The 14,460-nt window shown below is 43.4% G+C and overlaps 1 protein-coding gene across 4 annotated transcripts in view; it reads right to left on the bottom strand.

The window, feature by feature from the left end:
- The window catches only part of BICC1 (BicC family RNA binding protein 1), a 318,064-nt gene that overhangs the window by 251,348 nt on the left and 52,256 nt on the right, over window positions 1-14,460 (bottom strand). For 2 of the 4 annotated variants that reach the window (XM_055080966.1, XM_024115710.3), the window contains exon 1: window positions 919-1,277. The exons of 1 other annotated variant lie outside the window; for it this stretch is intronic. The gene's annotated coding sequence lies outside the window, so the exon portion shown is untranslated. Of the gene's footprint in view, window positions 1-918; window positions 1,278-14,460 lie in introns of those variants that run through there. One more of the 4 variants, XM_055080967.1, reaches the window with a different exon arrangement.

The following is a 14,460-nucleotide window of genomic DNA, read 5'->3' as shown; positions in this document are numbered from 1 at the left end:
CCACGGAGCAACTAAGCCCATGCACCACAACTACTGAGCCTGTGCTCTAGAGCCCACGAGTCACAACTACTGAGTCCGCACTCCTAGAGCCCATGCTCCGCAACAAGAGAAGCCACCGCAATGACAAGCCCGCGCACCACAAGGAAGAGTAGCCCCCACTCGCCGCAACTAGAGAAAGCCCGCGCACAGCAGTGAAGACCCAACGCTGCCCCCAAAAAATAATTAATTAATTTAAAAACAAAAAAGACTGAGTGACGGTGTAAACGGCCTATTATCCAAAATAATGGATAATCCAAAAGGCTGTTCTTTTATACTTTGGAAAACGTCCAGGGCTTTCTTTGCTCTGTAGACTTACCTTTCTAATCATACCCCCTTTTAAGCTAAGTTAGCCTGCACTCCCTCTGAGAACACTCCAACTCAACGGAGGGGGCAGAGTCATCCAGAAGCAGATTAGGTGTCAATGGGGAGGTGCCAGTGCTTTACAAGCAGCTCAGGGGTGGGGAATTTTAAAACTCCCATCACTTCAAACGTTAGGAAGGCTTAGGAATGAGCACTTCCCACCCAGCCTCCCTCCTGAGAGGAAGAAATAATCACCTGGCAATGAGAGGATGACATTCAGTGACAGCCCTGAATCTCTCTGCCTGGGATGGACTGTAAAACAAGAGCAATGCAGCCAGGGAAACACTCTTCCCCGCCAGGCCAGGCTCTGGGGTGTGACCACTGCTACATGGGTCACCACTGTTACGCTGCTGGCCACCAGTGAGCGCCCACACACAGACAACTACTCCTTAGGAGTAGTTGGAAAGGAAAGTTCTCCTTTTAACCATGGGTATGAGACCACCCCAGCAAAACCTGAGAGTCAGGTCCAAGTGTCTTCTCTCCAGCACGGAGCAGCCCATCCCCACCATGGAAGCTTACCCACTAAGCTTCACTTTCAAACCTGTTGTAAGGAAAGTTCCAATGAAGCCAGAGGCATGACCGAGTCAGGGCAGCAGTTAAGGCCTCGGGTCCCAGGGGAGCACAGCGGGGCTCGGAGGGCTTGACCATCAGTGGGACAGCGTGAGGGGAGCTCTGGGTGCCGCAGCAGGTCCTCATCAGCCAGAACGTCCATGAGGAATCGACTCAAGAAATGTAGGTATCATATGAGGATCTACTGCAAAATAGACACTTCCTTGGCCATTCAGGGTCTTAAGAGGCACTGCCGAGGTTAGGCCTCCCCTCCTCCACGTGTACAAGAGCAGAGTGGATGCTCGGCGCGGAGCAGCACGGGGGCACGGAGAGAACTGTGCACATTTGTCACTCCTCCACACGTGGGGGAGGGAAGCCCGGCTCCCGCAGGATCCTGAGCTCCTCTCTGAGGGAGGGGACGGGGACACAGCAACCGGACCCCTGGCCTCTGGCAACTATGCCAGAAGGTGTTTACCTCCACTCCTTTCAAATCTCCATTTCCCACACATTTAAGGAGAAGTGGTATCAGGAAAAGCCGCTCTCAAACACTACGAAGTTTTCAGCCATCGGGAGGCAATCACTTCCACAGTGCTCACAGAGGCAAGAATGTGGGCTATTATTTTAGGAACATTTTCAACAGCCTGAGTCAAAAAGAAAAGTTTCTGCATCCCTCCTTATTAAGAAGAAAAAGAGATTAAGCGGAATAATCCATTCCAAGTTTTCTATCAATTAGGGAAGTGTATGGGAGTACAATGTGGACGCTAAACCACGGGCTGTTGGATTGTATTGCGGAATAGAGAGGCAGGCTGCAGAATGTTCCGGTAGAAAAAACAAAGCAAACAATTCGAAGAGATTCTCTGACTCAAGTCTCAGGAACAAAAAATAGTAACTTGAAAACACTCTCTAAATGAAAAGAAAAAAATGATCAAAAGTAAAGATATTAAAGTTGGAATGTTACTGAAAATGTCATACAGGGAAAAAAGCATAATTAGGGAACTGAGGTCACGAATCAATAGTCCTTTTTATAAGAGAACATTTTAGTTGTCCTTAGCCTCCCACATCCACCTCTCCATACCCATCACAGGGGACTATGTCATTATTTGTTGCCTTATGACTGAATATAAAAGCTTTTGTTATCACTTAGGTAGAAAAGTCAAAGACAGCTACAGTGAAACCTCCTTTGGGCCTTCCATTAAGGAACAATAATTAAACATTTAAGTAGGAAACATTCCATGGGTATGTAGTAAGGGAGTGCTAAATGTAATCTTCCTTTAAAGCAAAAGCACAGCTTACTCTAGCTGAAACAGTTGCCAGTTCAGAAATATTTTTTTCCACTTGGAATAAAATACTACTTCAAATAATCATTTGGAGTGATTCCTTCTGTGCTTCCACCATTGTTATTACAAAGAATTTAGGGTTTTAAGAGCATATTTTGGATTAAATGACCACGGTTTCAAATTCAGGTACGTATATTTTTAAAACTCAAAGCAGCTTCAGAAAGATTGCAGAGAAGTAGCAGAGATCCAGAAAGCATTGCAATGTAGCCAAAAACCTTTGGATAAATAACATCTGGCATTAGTGGTTTGCTATCCTTGAGTTTCTCAACTTCCTCTCTGGAGAAACTTAAGTCCCTTTTGGCTTCTCTCTGATTTCCTTCAAAATGTTTCTGGAAACAGATACTTCATTATCCAGCTTCTTTATCTGGAGAAGTACTGGAGGAATTGGTAGGAAACTATACTGGAGCTTAGTAAGCACCCACACGCTCCAGCTCTCGGGTGGGCCCACGTCAGTCTCACCTCCTGAGCTTTTCAATTTGCAGCTGATCTGGGAAGAGCAAGAGGCTGTGGCATCACACTGACGTGGGTTCCAAGCCCAGCCTCACTGCTCCCTAGCTGTGTGTCCCTGAACAAATACTTTACCTCCATGGGCTTCATTGTCCTCTTATCCGCCTTCTTGGATCTGTCATGAGGATGAAGTGAGGTTCCATGAAAAGAAACCAGCCCCTGCCTGGCACATGGTTGGCACCCAGTAAATGTTCCCTGGCACCCAGAGAAATCCCAGCCGTGACCGTGACAATCACAGCTCCAGCTGAGAGCTGGGAAACCAACCTCATCTCTCTATATCTGCTAGATCCTCCTCTAGCCCTGGCCGACCTGTTGGCTTCTGTTTGCCCTCTGTTTCTCAGCTGCGGCCCCTTCTGACCGACTGTACCCCTGCTGCTCTCCCCTCACCCACAAGTCTTCAGTAAAATGACTCTAAGAACCCGGTAAAGAAAAAATAAGCAACCACTTATTCCTTCCCTTAACTCAAGCCATCTGGGATAACCTCTTTCTCTCACTAACTTGTTATTTTGTCCCCCTCAAACTAGTAAGCCAGTGCTGGTATCTTGTTCAGTGAGAAAATAAGGTCCAGAACAATGTTATTTGAACTTATGTTTGAGTATGTTTGGGGAACAGTAGTGATCCTTTTTAATAATATACTTTGAATATACATACCTTACTTCTGCAACATCATTTCCAAAGTACAACACTATTTAAATATTATTTGAGAAGGCAGAGAAGAATATATAAGAATTCTCTAGTTTAAACTGAGGTTAAGGATGGAAGGCAGGATATAAAATGACTAAAATCCAGGTTTGAACTACGTGAGAAGGCACAGCGGTTATAATGGACATGGGTGCTACTTGAAGTGTGGTCTGCTCCCAGACAGCAAGGCGATGACACTGAATAATACAGAATTGAGGGTAAGCACTTAGAAACTCTTACAGAAACTTGAAAGGGTAGTCATATGTGCATGGAATAAAACAGTAAAAATTGGGACCCGTCTCTGCTGCTTTTCTAGCAATTTTCACTTTCCTCACAATTCATTTTCACTGACTATTAAAGGAATAGTACATGAAACAAAAAGTCTACTGCGAGTTTAAAATTTCAAAACACAGATCCTATACAATAGATCTGTTCTTGAAAGGCTTGGGAGAGAGACTTGCTTTGACCTCCATAGACGGCACAAGTTTGTGGAGAGTATAAATATAGTTAATTAGGGCTAGGTGACACTCGGCAAGTCCACTCTCCTTTCTAAGGTGTGAAATATAATCCACGTAAGGTGAGAAAGTACAATGACTGCCCTGAAATAACCTATCTAAAGGACACACTCAAAAAACCATAGTAAATAGTACCCTGTGTTCTGATCATAAATGCTCATCAAGCATTAAAATATTACAGTGAAAACTTCATATACGAACATTTGGAAAATCACCCAAAGCAAACAACTCTCTGCAAACAACTCATCTCTTATGATGAAGTTGCCTCAATAATGGTGGATGCTTCCCTCTCCCTGAAATCTAAGTTTGATTAGAAGGTAGACACAAGTTATGGTAAACAAGGACATACACTGAAAAAGAACAAATCACACAAGCAGAACCATCAGAAAACCTTCCTTTAAAAATTGGCTGCACCGCTATAGAAAACAGTATGAAGGTTCCTCAAAAAACTAAAAATAGAGTTGCCATATGATTCCGCAATCCCACCCCTGGGCATAGATTTGGACAAAACTACAATTCAAAAAGGTATATGCACCCCAATGTTCACAGCAGCACTATTTACAATAGCCAAGACATGGAAACAACCTAAATGTCCATCAACAGATGAATGGATAAAGAAGATCTGGTACATATATACAATGGAATATTACTCAGCCATTAAAAAGAATGAAATAATGCCATTTGCAGCAACATGGCTGCAACTAGAGATTATCATACTAAGTGAAGTCAGAAAGAGAAAGACAAATACCATATGGTATCACTTATATGTGGAATCTAAAATATGACACAAATAAACACATCCATGAAACAGAAACAGACTCACAGACGTAGAGAACAGACTTGTGGCTGTCAAGGGGGAGGGGGGCTGGGAGAGGAATGGATTGGGAGTTTGGGGTTAGCAGATGCAAACTATTATATATAGAAAGGATAAACAACAAGGTCTCAGTGTATAGCACAGGGAACTATATTCAATATTCTGCAATAAACCCATAATGGAAAAGAATATGAAAAAGAATGTATATATATAACTGGGTCACTTTACTGTACAACAGAAATTAACACAACATTGTAAATCAACTATATGTCAATAAAAAAATAAAAGTAAAAATTGGCTGCACTAGCAGCGGAGGAACTTTCACAATGCTGCGTACTCAAGGGTAGGCCTGCAGGAACCTCAGTTTTCCTCCACTATAAAATGGAGCTATAACTGATGTCCCAGGGAGAGCATCAGGACCAAATCAAGTCGTGGTTGGGAGGGCACTTGTTGAAACTTTGGAGCAGAAGTTCTCAAAGTGTTGTCAGGACCCTTGGGGATCCTTGATATCCTTTCTAGGAGCAGTGGGGGTGGGAGGTCTGAGAAATCAAAACTATTTTCATAATACTACTAACTATTTTCCAGTACAGCAGGCATTAGAATCCAGCTGTTTCCCAGTACGTGAGATACTACAGAGATCTGCAAAAATATAAAACAAGGCTTCCCTGGTGGCGCAGTGGTTAAGAATCCGCCTGCCAATGCAGGGGACACGGGTTCGAGCCCTGGTCCCGGAAGATCCCCCATGCTGCGGAGCAACTAAGCCCGTGCGCCACAACTACTGAGCCTGCGCTCTAGAGCCCGGGAGCCACAACTACTGAGCCAACATGCTGCAAATGCTGACGCCCATGTGCCTAGAGCCCATACGCCGCAACAAGAGAAGCCACCACAATGAGAGGACGCCGCACCACAACGAAGAGTAGCCCCCGCTCACCGCAACTAGAGGAAGCCCGCGTGCAGCAATGAAGACCCAACGCAGCCAAAAATAAATAAAATTAATTAATTTAAAAATATATATATATAAAACAATGTCACTCACTTTCTCACTGCAAGTCTTGTTTTGGAAAAGACAGAGTTTCTCATGAAAAAAAAATTTTTTATTAACATGCAGTGGGTTTGGAGTTATGTTTAAACTCTGATAAACTGTTTAACTCTGTTAAACATAGAATTTACATTTAAACTCTACGTACTGATAAATACATTAAAATTTCTCAATGTTAATTTCTTTTTCTTAAAGATTTATTTATTTTTGGCTGCATCGGGTCTTAGTTGCGGAATCTTCATTGAGACGTGCGGGATCTTTCGTTGCGGCGCACGGGCTTCTCTCTAGTTGTAGCACGCAGGCTCCAGGGTGCGTGGGCTCTGTAGTTGTGGTGCACGGGTTCCAGGGCGCGTGGGCTCTGCAGTTTGCGGCACACGGGCTCTCTCATTGAGGCACGTGAGCTCAGTAGCTGTGGCACGCAGGCTTAGTTGCCCCGCGGCATGTAGGATCTTAGTTCCCTGATGTGGGATCGAACCCACGTACCCTGCATTTTAAGATGGATGCTTTACCACTGGACCACCAGGGAAGTCCCTCAATGTTAATTTCTAATACAGTCAGTATCAACAGCTATAACCCACACAAATGACATCTCTTTTGGGGTCCTCAAATAATTTTTTAAATGTAAAAGGGTCATGAGACCAAATGTTTAAAAACTGCTGATGAAGGTGAAAGGGTTGTATACACTTTAATATGTGATCCATACATAAAATCAACTCTGTATTTATAAGTATACCTTGCTTCAGTATGCATTTCTATTTCATGCAAAGAAGAAGTTTATTAGACTGCATTCTGTGTTTGTATCTCACTTCCAAGTTGCCTCTGCCCAGGAAAAAGCACTGAAAGGGCCTGTTCTCTGGCAACCACGTGTCCAGGTTTTCTCAGCCCATCTTAACATCAAATGTGTTTCCAATTTTTCCCATCAACCACAAAAATATTCCTTATATTTAAGTTTTTTTGTGTCCAAATGCATCTCCCAACCTGGTTCTCACATAAAAGAATAATCACAAAACATCCTCCTAATGTGTTGTCTGTAATTGTATTTTAAATACTTCAGCAGAGCTCGTGTGACAAATGCATATCGGCTGTTTCTGACCCACACCCCAGGAATGGCTGATTACTCCAGCTGAGAACACTCCAGGTGTGTTTCCTTAGCATCTGACAGCCTCCACTCAGAAGGACACACTCCAGCATCAGCCCGTAGGTGTCTGAATCTTTCTTTCTCTTTCATAAATACCAAAGGCTTTGTTAGTTAGCAAAATGAACGTTAAAAATTATTTTCATGGGTCTTCCCTGGTGGCGCAGTGATGGAGAGTCCACCTGCCGATGCAGGGGACACGGGTTCGTGCCCCGGTCCGGGAGGATCCCACGTGCCGCGGAGCGGCTGGGCCCGTGAGCCATGGCCGCTGAGCCTGCGCGTCCGGAGCCTGTGCTCCGCAACAGGAGAGGCCACAACAGTGAGAGGCCCGCCTACCGCAAAAAAAAAAAAAAAAATTATTTTCATGGGTGAAATAGTGATTTTTTTAACATGTGGACTGACTACAAAGACTGTAGGGTATTCCAACCCTTGACCAAACGGGGCACATGAACTGAGAAAGTCCAGTGGCCCAACCCCTCTGGATCAGGACTCTCAGCTCAGGGTTTCCAGTGTAAGGGTTGACCAGAAGTCAGTCATGCTGCTTGCAAAACTTCCCTTCTGGCTCAAGGAACGTCTCATACAAGGACTGTAGGAGTGCCAGAGGGACAGAAAGCTAGGACTTCACTGTGCTTATGAAATAGCATTACTGGGCCCTGCTCATGAATAAGGACCTGCATGTGAGGCAGAATTCCTTGTAAAAATTTTTTTAGTAGTTACACGTTACCTGGCAGTAAGGCTGCTGAAGAGGAAACCTACAGCCCTCACCTACGCTATCTGTTAGGTTATGAATACCTTCAAAAAAGAACCGAAAAATTACAAACCATCCAATTAGTTTAGAAGTGTTAGCAAAACCTCTTTCAGACCATTGGGGCCTCAGAAACGCCTAGTCCTTCTTGTCCAGCTCTATCATCTAACTGCTAAGAACTGCCTAGACGGGCTCAAAAGCTGCAAGGAGATTCCACCTTACAAAGCCAGTCTCCTCAGTAATGACAAAGGCTAGATATGATTTCTCAATGACTGAAATGCAGAGTCTAGTTACCTTTTGATGAGCAATCTAGCTACATCTTCTTGCAAGAAAAGTAGTTAACGGAACAAACCTCCATTGACTACTTTCACATGCCAACACTGAGCTACACCTTATAAAAATGCTATAAACTGGACCCAATGCCAGAGAAGATGGGAAGGCAATCAGCTCAGGGCATCACTACATGATCACTAAGACAGCCCCACCTACAACTGGAGGAAGCAGGGAAGGGAGAAGAGAAAGTATCTTAAGAGCAGGAGGGAGGCGAGAAGGGAAAATACGCAGTTTCCAAAATTCAAGCCACACCCAGGTGTTGTGCTGTCATTTTGCTTGAGGTAAAATCAGATAATACAGAATCCTAAATCAGATGTGAATTATCTCCTTGGGCTTCCTTTCATTAATCCTGATGAAGAATTGTTAAGAGTAAGCACCAAATCTTCTCTCTCACTCCCCAAATAACCAAAACAAACCAAACATCCATAGGATGGAATACCACAAAATAACAGAAAACATGCTATCAAAACATTCACCATATTTTATCTTCCTCTCCTCCCAAAACGGGGGGGGGGGGGGTGAGGGGCCAGCTATGTACAGCATGTTGTTTTCTTCCTCTGGCAGTTTATTCTTGTACTTCCCAACACCAGAGATAATCCTTTTTGACATACTGTCCCTCTAGTTTTCTCTACATCTTTAAATATAAATATATATGCTAAATATCTATCTACAGATACAGGTATGAGATATAAATGTTTAAGGGTGACTTTTTGTGCTTTTCAGTTTATGCATATATTAATTATAACATTTTTAATGAAATGTGTTCAAATTGACAAATAATGTTTTCATATTAGATTAATAATAAAATCCCACAGCAGTCATATATTCTTGCCTCTAGGTAATCTCCATAAATCTGGCCCCCATCAAGACCATCTATAAAAATAATGGACTGCTTGGCTTTATCAGTTCTATTCAACAAGTTTTTAATTAAGCATTTCCACTAGCTAGGTCCTTTGACAGGCCCAGTGGAAAGACAAAGGTTCCTTCCAATAAAATTATGCAAGTCTCTGAATTCTCATTACTCCACTCAGAGCTAACCGGAGTGTCTTCCTAAAAACTTTCAGTCTATGAAGAAGAAATTTTAAAAAAAGAAAACCTGGGAAGTCAGATTTACAATTCAAATTGTTTAATGTACAGCTTACAAACAAATCTAGAATGTCCTGGATACAAAGACATGACAGATGAAGGTAAAAGCAATGAGAAATTGGTGAAGTGGATACCTTTGCTGGGTACTGAAAATGGCCAGAGTCAAGAAAATCTTTCTATGCAAGAAGAAGAACAACAAAAAATCAGCAGCAGTATTTTTACAAACCCAAAACGGAAATGGTGTCATGAAACATTTCACAAACAAAGGTGATTCAGATCCTTCTTTATGATTCACATAAAGCAAGAGCATCTGGAAGAGTCTGACCAAAACTACAGTTGCTACCCATTTGTTTCTGTTTAGGCTGGGTCCATGCTCAATTACCAGCTGGCTTGGTGATTCCAGGTTAAATGGGCTCAGGTCTGGGAAATACACACACAGTTATGGTTTAAGTTAAATTTTCTATTGACACATAAGTTTCCTAACCTTAAGTTTCCAAACTGTATTTGCACAAATGAAGCACGAATTCTAAGTTCTGCTGGCTCAAATCTAGTATGGCTAGAAAGTTAAAGGAAAGATAAACACACAAGGCCAAAGTAAGAAGCAGTTCAAAAGTTTGAAAAGAAGCCTACAAAGATGGGATCAATTGCAGTAAGTCACTCTGCATCTGTTCGGAATAGCTCTACTTCATCCTCTTTCAACACCAGAATCCTAGCTCCAATTATCTTGGCTGCTCCTGCCATCGCCCCCAGCCTATCACGTTCAAAGAGTTCATCACGAGGGTTGGCCAACTTGGAGAACCTTTAAGTCTACCAGGGCCAAACTTACGAGAGCAGCAAGCCAGGAAAAGCACATGCGGGGCATCATGCTCCAGCATGCATTTCAATGTTACAAGGCAAGATAGAAGATAACCTTAGCCAAGGATAATTTCTCTACTCTGCCATCAGAACTAGGTGCTGCGACTATTGTTTTTAACTAAATTTTCCTACGAAGGCGCTTTGAGCTTCCCAGAACCAAAAAACACATAAACATTCATCTTATCATTGCTCTCAAGCTAAGAAGTCATGTGGCTTCTTTACTCATTACTGAAGTGGATCAAGAAATCATCCTCAGTTATAATTCCCAAGGCTACAGGTTTGAAGGATACTCATAAAAAATAAATACTCCCCCAAGAAAAATTCCTGACATTCCATTCCAATTGCAGTATAGAGCCCTCAAGATGTTTAAATGTTATGACATGGACACTTGTTCCCGGTGCTGAGGGGAAAAGCAACGAGTAGGAGAATGCAATACTGTGTAATTAAAGAGGTTTGAGACTGGAGAACCTCCAGGAAACTGTGTAGACAAATGCTGAGCTACAACATCTCCAAATGAATGCCACTGGCTATATAAACTCTATCAACTGTATTCTACACCTAACTCACTTGTGCTCTTTTCCTCTGTCAGTGTAACTTGAAAAACACTTGTTTTCAAGTTAAAAGAGCACTTGTACTGCTCTTTTACCAAGCCCATCCAGGTTTATTTCCCTACCTGTGCTTTTTGGAGAAGGAAAAAAAAAAATGTTAAAGCCCAAACGGAGAATTCTTAAGCATAACCTAAGAAGTGCAATGTCTTGACTCATCTTTTTTGCAAAAATCCTTCCGTAGGAACAATAAAAAACAGGGGCAACCTGAGCAGTCTCTGCCTCTCATTGCTTGGTGAGCCCACAGCCCAGCAGCTCTGGGGTGAAATTCCCCTTCTTTAGGAAGGCCCCGGTATTGTCATGTAGTTCTGACAAAAAAAAAGGTAGTCAGATGTGATTCCTACCTCTCTCTTTTATGATAATCCACTGAGCTGAGAGAGGGCAGGGGAGGCAGGGAGAAGGGGATGGAGCACTAGGAGTAGGAAAGAATATAAAGACGTTCAAGCCCAACCCTTAGGACTTCCCTGGTGGCGCAGTGGTTAAGAATCCGCCTGCCAACACAGGGGACACAGGTTCAAGCCCTGGTCCGGGAAGATCCCACATGCCGCAGAGCAACGAAGCCTGTGCAACGCAAGTACTGAGCCTGCACTCTAGAGCCCACGAGCCATAACAACTGAGCCCATGCGCCACATCTACTTAAGCCCATGCTCCACAACAAGAGAAGCCACCGCAATGATAAACCCGCGCGCCACAACAAAAAGTAGCCCCCACTCACCTCAACTAAAAAGCCTGCGCGCAGCAATGAAGACCCAACGCAGCCAAAAATAAATAAAATAAATAAATCACAAAAAACAAACAAACAAAAAAGACCAACCCTTAACCTAAAAAAAATCTCTGGCTGGATTTTGGGGATTGAGAAACCTCCTGCTTCCTTGGAGTGCATGTGGGGTGCTGATGTGGGCGATCTCTGCACAAGTTTCTTTTCTATTCTGTTTTTTGCTGGCCAGCAACCCTTCTTCCTTTCCTTTCATCCTTGCCAAAAGGATTTCTCAGTTTAAACTTTGGGGTTAAGAGATAACCCGCTGGAACATTTAAATGCGTGCTGTGTGATACAGAATGAGATTTAGAAGGCCTTGGAACAAATTTGACCCAGGTTTACGGTGTGATGCTCTCAAGGGGAACTCTTTGAAGGCAACAAACCAAATGTTGCTTATGCAAGGGCATTCCCAAGCCAGACTTTTCCCAGAGAAGTCTGGGGCTCTGTTTGGCACCTGCCAGTTTGGTCTGGCCTGCTGAAAGTACCAGGGATGGTTGCCTGGGGTCCTGAGGAGACTGAAGAAAGACAGGGATATTCCATGTAGAGGACTTAATTCCAGGAAGTGTCCTAGAGGCTTCTATATCTTCTCTGCTAGTCCTTACGAAAGCTCTCCTAGAAAGCGACACTATTAGCACCATTAATTGTGCAGATGAGGAAACCAAGGTAGAGAATGGGGTACATTACCAAAACTCACATGGCCAGAAAGTTGTTGGGATTAGAATGTCATTGGCTGCGAAATTCCCACTCCAGGAAAGAAGACTAACCTTTTCTTTTTTTGCCCCTGATTTCCTCCCTGCAGTATTTTGATCACATAACACCTCTCAGTATTCTCCGAGGAGACCATACCCTTTCTAACATCCAAGACTTTATGCTAAAAGGTGCCTCTGCCTGAATGTTCTTAAGAAGCTCACTTCAGAATCAGATGATGTTAACTCCTCCCCTGGGCAGCCTTCAGCACCTCTCCAGGCACAGGTGGTCAGGGGATCCTTGGACACTAAGAACTTGAAAAATGCTACTATAAACTATCCATTAGTTTATCTGTCCATCTACCACTGCCAGTGGCTGTCTTAGGTTCTAGTTGGCTATACAACTCTGGTTATAGCACTGAGCAGGAGCTTAAAAAAGTAAATTTAAAAAAAACAGTCAAATACTGAAGCATCAAAGTCAAATAAGCCAATTACGGGGGGAGGAAAAGGAAATACATATATTTTTTATATATTATTATATATATTTTATAGAGATTATACATATTCTCTTTTAAGAAACGACAAATCACTTTTCTTTCTCTTCACAGCTCTCCTAAAGGGAGAAAAGAGTTCAGTTTTGTTTTTTTTTTCTGGCCGTGCCACTCAGCATGCGGGATCTTAGTTCCCCAACCAGGGATCGAACCCGTGCCCCGTGCAGTGGAAGAGGGGAGTCTTAACAACTGGACTGCCAGGGAATTCCCAAGTTCAAATTATTTTTGAGGGCTTATGGTAAAGGCTGACTCATGAGATCTGTACTAAAACTTCAGCTCTATGGCACTTCTAGGGAATGAGTCACCATAGAACACTAAAGTTTACACTCTTGAGCAAAAGAACTACAACAAAATTTAAGTTAACAATTGAGTATAGAACGTGTTCTATGAACATGTTAAACACTTTTTCCACATCTTTTAAGGCACAAGAGACATGGTCTAATCCAGGTCATCACCATGAACATGAATGATAATGCTACACAGCCTCCAGAGATGTGAGTAGCAGCAGCCCCAGACAACTATCAGTTTTTACACCTTTTTATAATTCTCCCATCAGGTTTTCAACTGTGTTTCAAGCTGATGATGTCAGAGCAGCTGGCCTAAGTATCCCTTCTCCAAGCTTCTAATGTGCCACTTCTAGCTGGCCATAGACTTAAGCGCCAGGTAAGCAAACTTCTGAAACTGAGTAACAGAAGAAAACACACAGGTTTCAAGGAAGTGCCTTGCTCATAAATACATGGACTGGAAAGGGTTATCTTCCAACAAAGCAAGCAGAGGCAGCACAGTATGTGACTGCCAGGAAGAATGGCCATGTCAAGATGGCACTGTCGCCCGTTCATTACTTCTCTAGGCAGCCAGAATCTCACGGGCATGGATGGCTACTACAGACATAGAACTTTTTGCTTAGCTAATTCAAATGACCTATGACATAGGAGAATGTCTTGAGCTTCTTTTTCCGGCTAAAGCTATCAATAGTGATTCTGCACCAGCTGGCAATGAGAAGGTAAGTTCCGTTCTCGATGTCCCTGGCCACTTCCTGGTAAGACTTGAGAATATTCATTAAGATGACTTTCTCCCCTGAAAAAAGTGTTTCACGGACTTCCCTGGTGGCGCAGTGGTTAAGAATCCGCCTGCCAATGCAGGGGACACGGGTTCGAGCCCTGGGCCGGGAAGATCCCACATGCCGCGCAGCAACTAAGCCCGTGCACCACAACTACTGAGCCTGCGCTCTAGAGCCCATGAGCCACAACTACTGAGCCCGTGTGCCACAACTACTAAAGCCTGCATGCCTAGAGCCCGTGCTCCTCAACAAGAGAAGCCACCGCAATGAGAAACCCACGCACCGCAATGAAGAGTAGCCCCCCCCCCACCGCAACTAGAGAAAGCCCGTGCGCAGCAACGAGGACCCAACACAGCCAAAAATAAATAAATAAATAATTTTTTTAAAAAAAACGGGGAAGATCCCACATGCCGCGGAGCGGCTGGGCCCGTGAGCCATGGCCGCTGGGCCTGTGCGTCCGGAGCCTGTGCTCCGCAACGGGAGAGGCCACGACAGTGAGAGGCCCGTGTACCGCAAAAAAATAATAATAATAATAAATAAATAAATAAATAAATAAATAATAATAAAAAAACTGTTTCACTTCTTGTGCTGCAAGGGCTGTGTAAAACTCATAAGCCCTGTTTAATTAAGTAGGGAATTTATCCCTGAGCACAAGTGAGCTGTAATGAATTAACAGATACCTGTGAGTAATTCCTCAAAATTTAGAGAAGACTTTTTTTTTTTTTTTTTTTTTTTTGCGGTACGCGGGCCTCTCACTGCTGTGGCCTCTCCCGTTGCGGAGCACAGGCTCCGGACGCGCAGGCTCA

This window comes from Physeter macrocephalus, chromosome 20 (genome assembly GCF_002837175.3).
Source record: "Physeter macrocephalus isolate SW-GA chromosome 20, ASM283717v5, whole genome shotgun sequence".
NCBI lineage: Eukaryota > Metazoa > Chordata > Mammalia > Artiodactyla > Physeteridae > Physeter > Physeter macrocephalus.
The sequence above is the reverse complement of the archived record's forward strand: the minus strand, read 5'-3'. Positions and strand labels throughout refer to the sequence as shown.